We start from the raw sequence: 10,801 nt of genomic DNA, 5'->3' as shown, positions 1-10,801 counted from the left end.
CAAGTGGCTAGTCAATATTCAGTCTCATGCAACATCAACTTCCTCGTCAGCTGCTGTGCCATGGCTGAAGATCAAACAAATGTAGGGAAGCAGATGGTGGCCAACATGAAGACTGATAGTGGGAGCAAGAGCGTATAGCATGGCCCATGCTGTATAAGATGTCCTCCTTACCAAAGAACTAGAAGAGCAGAAGGGAGGCAGCATGGGCATGACCGGGATTTAGGGGGGCGGGCAGGACACCCACCTGTCCTGTACCAGAACCAAGCTACCTGTGACATGATTGGTCAGTCTGCAGAAGCCCCACCTATTACTCAGTTGGGTTGCTAAAATGTGCCACAAAATCAACCAAGTGACCTCAGCGAGCGTTTCCATTTCAAATATTCTGATTATTTCTACTTTTTTAGTTAAGTACTGTATTTTTATTGCTTTACTTGATTTCGAGAGGGGGGCAGCTGCTACGCACATGGGAGGCAAACTTGTAACTTGTAACAGGGAACCCACAAGGAATTTGACCACCTCCATTCACTTGGACAAAGGTTTGCTGGGGACTCCTCTTTGCTGGGCATTCCAACTAAAGGAAACAAAACCTACGCTTCCTGATCTTGAAGGCACAGTGGTATGAAACTCCTCAAGCCTAAAGCAGAGCTGGAAAGAATTCTTTACTCCAGTGTCTCCTTACTGGATGAATGAAGGAACTCATTCATCTGGTGCTTTTTGGAGGCCTCCCATCTTTTTGAATTCACTTTATAAAGCAACCAGAGACCTCAAAAGGTCCATGGTGCCTTACTGGATGGGACATTAGAAAAGTGAGCACTGCAGGAGCTCCAGGCTGCCTCATTTTAATTGTCCTCTACCTTTGAAGCAGGTGTTTCAGAAGGCTCTGGCAATACTTTGGTTACGAAGCTGGCTTGTTTCACCAAACCATAGTTAAGGTTAACCACAGTTTATGGTCACATTAAGCTGTGGTTATTCAAAAATGGAAGAGAACACACTTCAGATCGCAGAGTCCTACCAGAGGGGAGGAGAGAGCTCAAGCTTGCTCCCATCAGAAAAACAACAACAACAACAACTTACGGTTTAATGTGCTGTCCGAATGCAGGCAATGCGTGTGTAAATTTGTATGGGTAGATGGTTGCTTTTGTGTCCATAAATGTTTGTGCCTGCCAGTCTTGTGTCTCCCTGTTTCTCCTTCAGTGAATAATATTGCTGCTACCTTTGAATTATTCACTGCTGACCTTTAAAGGGGTGGAAAAGTTGCAAGTTAACCAGGATTCTCTGTGAAAGATGCAAATATGCTTCATCGGCACACAGTGCCTTTTCATTTGGGATTGAAAACAAAATAACATGGCTGGAAGATAAGCGAGCAAATGCCCTCTGAACCATAACAATCCCAAGAAGCCTGAACCCTCAATCTCTGCACGGGGAGCGGGGCAGGTGCTGGGTGGTCTCTGGGCTATAGCTATTGCAAACAAACAGTGGCACTTCACTCTTTATGGCAGAAATTCCCATTCTGTTAAGAAAATATGTGAGAGGGGGCTACTTCAGGTTTGGGATGTGAGGACGTGATAGGCACGGAGGTCTGAAAAATGATAATTCCATTTTTTAATTGTTTATTTATTCCATATGTATCCCACATTTTTCTCCAAGGAGCTCAAGGTGGTTTACATGGTTCCCCCCCTCCATATTTAATCCCCACAACAATCGTGTGAGGTAGGTTATGTACCACTGATAGTAAAACAAAACAAAGTCTTCGAAGTGGTTTGCGAAAAGAATAGAACAACATAATTATCAGTAAAAAAACAGTTAAAAATAGCTGTTTAAAACATTTATTTATTTTTTAAAGCTATCAACAGTAGGCTAAAAGCCGGACTATAACACATGCCAGGGTTCCACATGTATGGATTGGTTTTGCCTAAACCAGGAGTCAGCAAACTTTTTCAGCAGGTGGCCGGTCCACTGTCCCTCAGACCTTGTGGGGGGCCGGACTATATTTTGAAGGGAAGAAATGAACGCATTCCTATGCCCCACAAATAACCCAGAGATGCATTTTAAATAAAAGGGCACACTCTACTCATGTAAAAACACCAGGCAGGCCCCACAAATAACCCAGAGATTCATTTCAAATAAAAGGACACATTCTACTCACGTAAAAACACGCTGATTCCCGGACCGTCCGTAGGCCAGATTTAGAAGGCGATTGGGCCGGATCCAGCCCCCGGGCCTTAGGTTGCCTACCCATGGCCTAAACAGAAATGTTTTTAGAAGGCACTGAAGAAAGTAGTGTGAAAGTGCCTGCCTGTTGTCAATAAGCAGGGAGTTCCAAAATGTGGGTGCTGCCACATTATAGCGCTTTATATCATATAAAGGGGACCCAAGTGGCGCTGTGGTTAAACCACTGAGCCTAGGGCTTGCTGATCAGAAGGTCAGCGGTTCGAATCCCTGTGACGGGGTGAGCTCCCGTTGCTTGGTCCCAGCTCCTGCCAACCTAGCAGTTCGAAAGCACGTCAAAATGCAAGTAGATAAATAGGAACCGCTACAGCGGGAAGGTAAACGGCGTTTCCATGTGCTGCTCTGGTTTGCCAGAAGCGGCTTTGTCATGCTGGCCACATGACCTGGAAGCTATACGCCGGCTCCCTCGGCCAATAATGCGAGATGAGCGCGCAACCCCAGAGTCGGTCACGACTGGACCTAATGGTCAGGGGTCCCTTTACCTTTACCTTTTTATCATATAATATACATTATAATTTACATTCTTGGGTAAAGAGAGGAGGGAATGACTGGGCTCAGCCACCTCCTATCTCCCAGGTATGTTTACTTGACTTCCCTTCAGGAAGTCGGAGCAGGTACTGTCCAAGCGGACAGTGGTGAGTCCTGTCCCATGGTGACAGCTGATGTGAGTCCTGCCCCAACTGGGCAGATGAGGTGAGTCCTGTCCAAAGGGGACAGCTGATTGAGTCCTGTCCTAAATGGACAGATGGGGATAGTCCTTCTTAAGGAAGGATGAGTGCATAACCAAAAGCCTAAACCAACACTCGGATTAAAATTGGTGTATTAAATAAAGTTGTGGCCCTAAATTATTTGCCAAAAACCAAACCATAATTCTGGTGTCCGTTGTGAGTTATTTAAGGTAATTTCTGGTAAGCCTCGACACACAAAAGACCAATTTCTTACACATATGGAACGAGTATTATGTGGCAACTTTAACAGTGCCAGTTTCGCAGAATGAAGTGGTTGAATGGGCATATATGGGCTAAGGAAATCATGCAGGCATTATTATACTACTGACTTACCGTACTTTACCCTAAAGTGCTAGGGTGGGTTGCAACATCAAAGCACATTAAAAACAGTTTAAAACAACTTATGAAGATCATACTGGGCTATCTTATTGGGCTGTTGTAAGAATTGCCATGCGACGTGGGTGACGCTGTGGGTTAAACCACTGAGCCTAGGGCTTGCCGATCAGAAGGTCAGCGGTTTGAATCCCCACGACGGGGTGAGCTCCCGTTGTTCGGTCCCAGTTCCTGCCAACCTAGCAGTTCGAAAGCACGTCAAAGTGCAAGTAGATAAATAGGTACCACTCCGACAGGAAGGTAAACCCCAGAGTCGGTCACGACTGGACCTAATGGTCAGGGGTCCCTGTACCTTTAAGAATTGCCATGTTAATGCATCTCCGTCATTTTGAATGCTTAGACACTGTATAACTCCATCGCTCTTGTTTACCGAAAGGATGATTCTTCAGTCAAGACAGTCAAGACACCTTTGTGTGGGCAACCTTACCCATTTTTCTTTCATAATGTGGCACTGGATTATGAGGTGCAGGGGTGACAAACTGAAATAATGAGACTCAGAGCCTCATTGAGCCTGGTGGTTCGACAGCAAGATAAAACCTAGTACAGCCTCAGAACGGGGAGATGTGTTTGGTAACACACCAACACAACAAACAGCAGCAAACACGGGATTCTCCCCCCCCCTGCCCTAAATAAAATAAAAGGGATTTCTCAAGAGAAATAGGAGCCTGTGCACACTTTCAAGCATGTCTTCACATCCATAAGTATTAGGAAACAATTTTTTCATATATATATTTAAATGAAAGCTAAGTTTCTCAGGGAGTTAAATGTTCCAAGTTTAGCACAATTTCAGGCCATGGAATTGCGACATACACATATACTCCCGGTTGTTTTACTGACCCCGTAGCAGTATAGTTGGTACAGGATAAGCTGCAACTCTTTCCTGGTGAGGAGCCTCCAGACCCACCAAGCTCACTTTCCTCTACTTGCTGCCCAGCCATAACAGTTGTCTGAGTCCAATGCTGCACTGAGAGGACAAGAATTTTCTCTTTGATTCTCTCCAAGCAATAGCCTTCCTCTCACAGGCCTGTTGAAACTCATTGCTCTTGACCGGGCTATTATTATGTGGGCTTTATGGGACGCACTGAGTGCTTACGGAGGCAAAACCTGCTCTGCAGAGCTTTTTGGAAACTGTCAATTAACATCACAGCTGCCTGAACCTCATAGCCAGGCACATCCTGTTGAGGATATCTTTAGAAGCCCTCAGAAGACAAGTAGAAAGGGCCGCAGAGAGTCTTTCAAGTTTCTGATGGATAATGAGGCAGATGCTTGCAGCATATTGTGGTTTTCAGAGGCAACCACAAAAGAAAAAGAAAATGCGACGGCATGAATAATTTACACCTCCTGCTCTGCCTCCAACGCCTCTGTGTTGGGTCTCTGTATGTGTCAGAACTTCTTAATTCCTGTACATTTGTGAATGTGTGTGTGCAAGTATGTGTGTTCTGGTGTCAGTGTGAATATGTGACTCTCGCAATGCGAACAGGAGGACTTGAATTTCTCATTAGGTGGCAAAATTGGTCTCTCACCTCATAATGGAAATCCAGGCGGAAATTCAAGGAGCAGAGAGGGATGTGTAGCAAAACTGCCAACATTTTGCATGCGCTGACCCAGCTCCCTGCTTAAGTTTTGGTGACTTGACTGCAGGGCAGGTGGAGGTGGCTGCTGAAGCCTTTTTGCCTTGTGCTCATTCTCAAGCACAGAGGCACATGTGGGCTCCCTTGTGCCCTTGGCAAGGAGCTATATTGGCACCCCCTGTCCCTTGCGTCCTTGGCAGAGGAGCCCCCTGCCCTGCACCCTTGGACCCCCAGCACTTGCACCCTGGGCAGAGGAGTCTGCATGCTTTCCCTGGCCTATCCAGAGAAGTGGAGGAGCTGCAGCACAAATGGGCAGACAGGCTCCTGGCTACTCCAAGATAGAGTGGGGAGGCATGATTTTTGCATTGCCCTGGGCCTGCATCCTTGGCAGGGGCCAACCTGGCCAACTCCTAGGTACAAGTGTACATCTGCGCTACTAACATTCCTGTCTGGGTTTTAAGACCTTGCTTATAGGTCTACTGTGATTGTCCATGAGACAGGTGAGAACCAGGGACAGCATCTTTTCAGAGGTACAGCTCCATATCTCTGGAACTCTCAAGAGAAGCATGTATGTATGTCCCTCTCATTGTTAGCTTTTAAATGGTCCTTAAACACTTAAGTACTGGGCTTTTAAATCATTGTTTGTGTTTATTTTAATTTTAATTTTATAATTGAATTCGTGTGTGTGTGTGTGTGTGTGTGTGCATACACACACACACACACACACACACACATACACATACAGTGGTACCTTGGATGTCAAACGTCCCAGAAGTTGAAAGTTTCATTTTTTGAACGCCCAAAAAAACGGAAGTAAATGCTTCCATTTTTAAACACGCCTCGAAAGTCAGCTTCCGCTGAGTCCCCCCCCCCAATTTTCTCCATTGAATTTGCAGGACACCCTTTGCGCCTCGGTTTTTGAATGTTTCAGAACTCGATCAGTCTTCTGGAAAACCGAGGTACCTGTGTGTGTGTGTGTGTGTGTGCTGTATATGTCACCTTAGGAGGGCTTTGCACTGAGATGTGATGAATACATTTCTGATGTAAGTAAGATATTTTAGAACTGTTAATTTGAAGAGCAGACTGATAATTTTATTAAGATATCTCTAGTCCCCACCTCACAGAAGTTTTATCAGGAAGAGAGATTAACTGTTTAATTCATTTAAGTCAGTGGCTTTCATGCACCCACCAGCTATGGTTACGCTAAACAGGATTGGTTCTCAAAAGATGTGGGATTAGATAGTCAGAAAGCACTGAAAACTGACTGAAATGTGCTGATCTGAGGGACAATAGAGAAGAGGGCTGCAACCAAATGCACATCTATATTTTAAAATGTATAAAATTGCAATAACCAAAGAGATTCCTGCGTGCCTGAAAATGAACACAAGCCACTGACCTGTTATTTGTTTATTTGCTTGTTCAGACATTTTAATGTTGCCTTGAGCAGTTCAGGTCACTTACAAAAATAAAACAGACATGATATTAAGTATACCATGTGTGTTTATAATAATAATAATAATATAATAATAATAATAATAATAATTTATTTATACCCCGCCCATCTGGCTGGGTTTCCCCAACCACTCTAGGCAGCTTCCAACCGAATATTAAAAACAGTACAGCATCAAACATTAAAAACTTCCCTAAACAGGGCCGCCTTCAGTTGTCTTCTAAAAGTAAAATAGTTACTTATTGCCTTGACATCTGCTGGGAGGGCGTTCCATAGGGTGGGTGCCACTACCAAGAAGGCCCTCTGTTTGGTTCCCTGTAACCTCACTTCTCGCAATGAGGGAACTGCCAGAAGGCTCTCGGTGCTGGATCTCAGTGTCCAGGATGAATGGTGGGGATGGAGATGCTCCTTTAGGTATACAGGACCGAGGCCATTTAGGGCTTTAAAGGTCAGTACCAACACTTTGAATTGTGCTTGGAAACGTACTGGAAGCCAGTGTAGATCTCTCAGAACCGGTGTTATGTGGTCCCAGCGGCCACTCCCAGTCACCAGTCTAGCTGCCGCGTTCTGGATTAATTGCAGTTTCCAGGTCACCTTCAAAGGTAGCCCCACGTAGAGCGCATTGCAGTAGTCCAAGCAGGAGATAACCAGAGCATGCACCACTCTGGCGAGACAGTCTGTGGGCAGGTAGGGTCTCAGCCTGCGTACCAGATAGAGCTGGTAGACAGCCGCACTGGACACAGAATTAACCTGTGCCTCCATGGACAGCTGTGAGTCCAAAATGACTCCCAGGTTGCGCACCTGGTCCTTCAGGGGCACAGTTACCCCATTCAGGACCAGGGAGTCCTCCACACCTGCCCGCCTCCTGTCCCCCAAAAACAGTACTTCTGTCTTGTCAGGATTCAACCTCAATCCGTTAGCCGCCATCCATCCTCCAACTGCCTCCAGGCACTCACACAGGACCTTGCCTTCACTGGTTCTGATTTAAAAGAAAGGTAGAGCTGGGTGTCATCCGCATACTGATGAACACCCAGCCCAAACCCCCTGATGATCTCTCCCAGTGGCTTCATATAGATGTTAAAAAGCATGGGGGAGAGGATGGAACCCTGAGGCACCCCACAAGTGAGAGCCCAGGGGTCTGAACACTCATCCCACAGTGACTGTGGAGGCCAATTCTGGATCCACACATCCTTCCACAGTGGGGACATTGGTTTCCGGGCGGGAGTTAATCACGCTGTGGATTTGCCAAGTGTGCCTTCCTCCTAGCACGTTTCTCCCTTGCGTCCTGAGTTCGAATGTCTTCAAAGCCCATGACACCTTTGGTAAAGGCTGTTCTCCAACTGGAGCACTCACAGGCCAGTTTTCCCAGTTGTCAGTGTTTAAACTACATTTTTTAAGATTTGCCTTGAGAAAGTCTTTAAACCTCTTTTGTTGACCACCAGCACTACACTTTCCATTTTTACGTTCGGAATAGAGTAGTTGCTTTGGAAGACAATCATCAGGCATCCGCACAACATGACCAGTCCAACGAAGTTGACGTTGAAGAATCATTGCTTCAACACTAATGATCTTTGCTTCTTCCAGTACACTGATATTAGTTCCTTCCTGTAGCACCTTAGAGACCAACTAAGTTTGTTATTGGTATGCACACTTCTTTAGATATCTGAAGAAGTGTACATGCACATGAAAGCTCATACCAATAACAAACTTAGTTGGTCTCTAAGGTGCTACTGGAAGGAATTTTTTTTATTTTGTTTCAACTACAGCAGACCAACACGGCTTCCTACCTGTAACTGATATTAGTTCACCTATCTTCCCAAGTGATGTGTAAATAAATTTGGAGACAGTGTTGATGGAATCTTTCAAGGAGTTGGAGGTGGCGTTTATAAGTGGTCCATGTTTCACAAGCATATAGTAAGGTTGGTAGTACAATAGCTTTGTAAACAAGCATTTTGGTTTCCCTGCGAATGTCCCGGTCCTCAAACACTGCACTTCAATCAAGAGAAAGCCACACTCGCAGAGCTCAGGCAATGCTGGATACAGGAGTCCCAGGTACAGGATGCCTGACAGATGTTTAGAAACCTCCAGAGAAGGTAGATTGTTCCACTGTCAAATAGCTCTTACCTCCAGAAAGTTCTTCGAAATGTTTCGTTGGAATCTCCTTTCTTGCCCTTTGAATCCATTGCTTTGGGTCCTCCCTTCTTGAACAGCAGAAAGCAAGCTTGCTCCATCTTCCATGTGACAGCCCTTCGGATATTTGAGGTGCCAGGGATCAAACCTGAGCTCTCCTGTATGCAAATCATGTGTGTTACCACTGAGTCACCACAAGCTTTCACAATTTTATTGCTGCAGTTTTAACAAAGGACCCCATTAACTCCTCCAATATTTTGTATCACGCTTAGAAGTTGTTGTAGTAACAGCTAGTTGATGGCTTTTGGAGTTCTTCTGTGGCAACTTTACTGAATGATGTGAATAGCCCCACCCCCTGTTTTCAAGATCAAAACATACTTAAGCAGTTTATCTAGTTCAATATGTTACAGAGGTATTAGGACATGCATGATGTCAAATTTGATTCTGGAATGAAGGAGGATTAAGAAATCTGTTCTTTAAGCATGAGCTAGGGTGCCCTCTGGAGGCTCTTAAGAATAAGCTTGGATTAAGACCTTGGCTTGTTCATATCTCTTAACACCCGTCAACTTCTTAAAACAGAGGTTCTCAAACTTTTTGACCAACTACATTCTTTCTGCGGCACCCCTGTGGGGCTCAGGAGCCCAGTGATGTCACCCCTTGCCTGTAGAGCTGGTAGCCTCTCATCCTTTTTCAAACGCCCTCCCTTGTGGAGTGTTCCCTCAGCCTCCTCTCCTCTCCCTTCACCTCGGGAGTCCTTCGGGCAGCTGCAGCTGCTGCCCCTCGTCTCTGAGCTGACCTGCTTCCCCAAAGAGAGGTGCATCCTCACACTGCCCCACAGGGGCCTGGGAAGCAGCCAGGGCCAAATTTAGATGAAGAGAGGCCCTAGGCTACTCCACTTCCACCCCCACAACTAGAAGAAAATGGAAGAGTGTTATAAACAAAATTGAGCGAAGCCAAGGATGATGACGGGTATTTAAAGTTCTACAATTCACAATTTCTCCTCTAAAGGACATAAGATATTTTTGTTAAATGCCATGGTGATTTTTAAAAATGCATAAAATTAACACTGGAAAACTTTTGCAATAACTGAACTTTGTAAACCTGGGCAGGCCTGGAACTCGTTCCCATGTCTCGTTCCTCTCTAAGGAATCAAGTTCAGCCTTCATGGCATTTAACCATGGCTCAGCATCTTCTGAGGTTAAACTTTGGACCTCTTGGAAGCTTGAAGGTTCCCAAACATTCTCTGAGTTACTAACAACAGCTGTATCTGCTATGATTGTTTTAGCAAACTCTTCAGCATACCTTTTGGGTGGTTTACGCTTTGTGGACCTTTCAGATCTGCGTACTATACACAAGTCTTCCATGCTAGGCTTCTTCTCTTTAGAAGAATGCTGGGCAGGCCACATATATATCTTATATATATATATACTTATATACCTGCTGGGATTGACAAGGCACCTGATCCTCACCTGAATCTCATAGCTCTCCTGTAGCTGCCTCTGATTAGTTATCATTTCACTCTGGGGGGAAATAATTAGCATCGCACATCATGTGCATGGAAGTTGCCGAACCAATTAACCAACTAGAAGGATTACTGTTAATAGCACCAGTTTTCCTATAACTTGATATCGCTGGATAGTTTTGATGAACTGCAAAAGCATTTTTAGTTTGCTTTCTGTTGCCACCCTGGAACTTTTCTTTATTAGTGCCACTTTGTTTTGTACGATTCCTTGCAAATGAAGGAAAACAACTTTTCTGCTTGTATATGTTGATAATATGATTTTGGTTACTGAGGACAAACAAGATTGTACAAAAACAAGATAAGGGGGCCCCTGCACCAGGGCAATCTATATGGATTTTATTTATATCTATAAGATTTTGCAGACTCTGGCTGCGAACTGGGGCCCTACAAAATATATATATATTATTTTTTAAAGTTGCGCCCCACTGCTTCAAATTGGGCCCCACTGGCTAGCCCTGAGTTTCATAGTTGCTGGGCCTGAGTTGCCCTGCCCTTGCATGAAGTCTTGGGTTTACAATTTTGGGAGAGGGGAGACTGCGGCACTGGGGAGAGGGCAGGCTGGTGAGGCCCCCTAGATTTAGAGATCCTAGGCTTCAGCCTACTTAGCCTACATAAGGGGTTAAGGGGTGATATGATAGCCATGTTCAAATATATAAAAGGATGTCATATAGAGGAGGGTGAAAGGTTGTTTTCTGCTGCTCCAGAGAAGCGGACACGGTGCAATGGATTCAAGCTTCAAGAAAGGAGATTCCACCTAAATATTAGGAAGAACTTCCTG

This window comes from Zootoca vivipara, chromosome 15 (assembly GCF_963506605.1).
Source record: "Zootoca vivipara chromosome 15, rZooViv1.1, whole genome shotgun sequence".
NCBI lineage: Eukaryota > Metazoa > Chordata > Lepidosauria > Squamata > Lacertidae > Zootoca > Zootoca vivipara.
Note: the sequence above shows the minus strand (reverse complement) of the source record.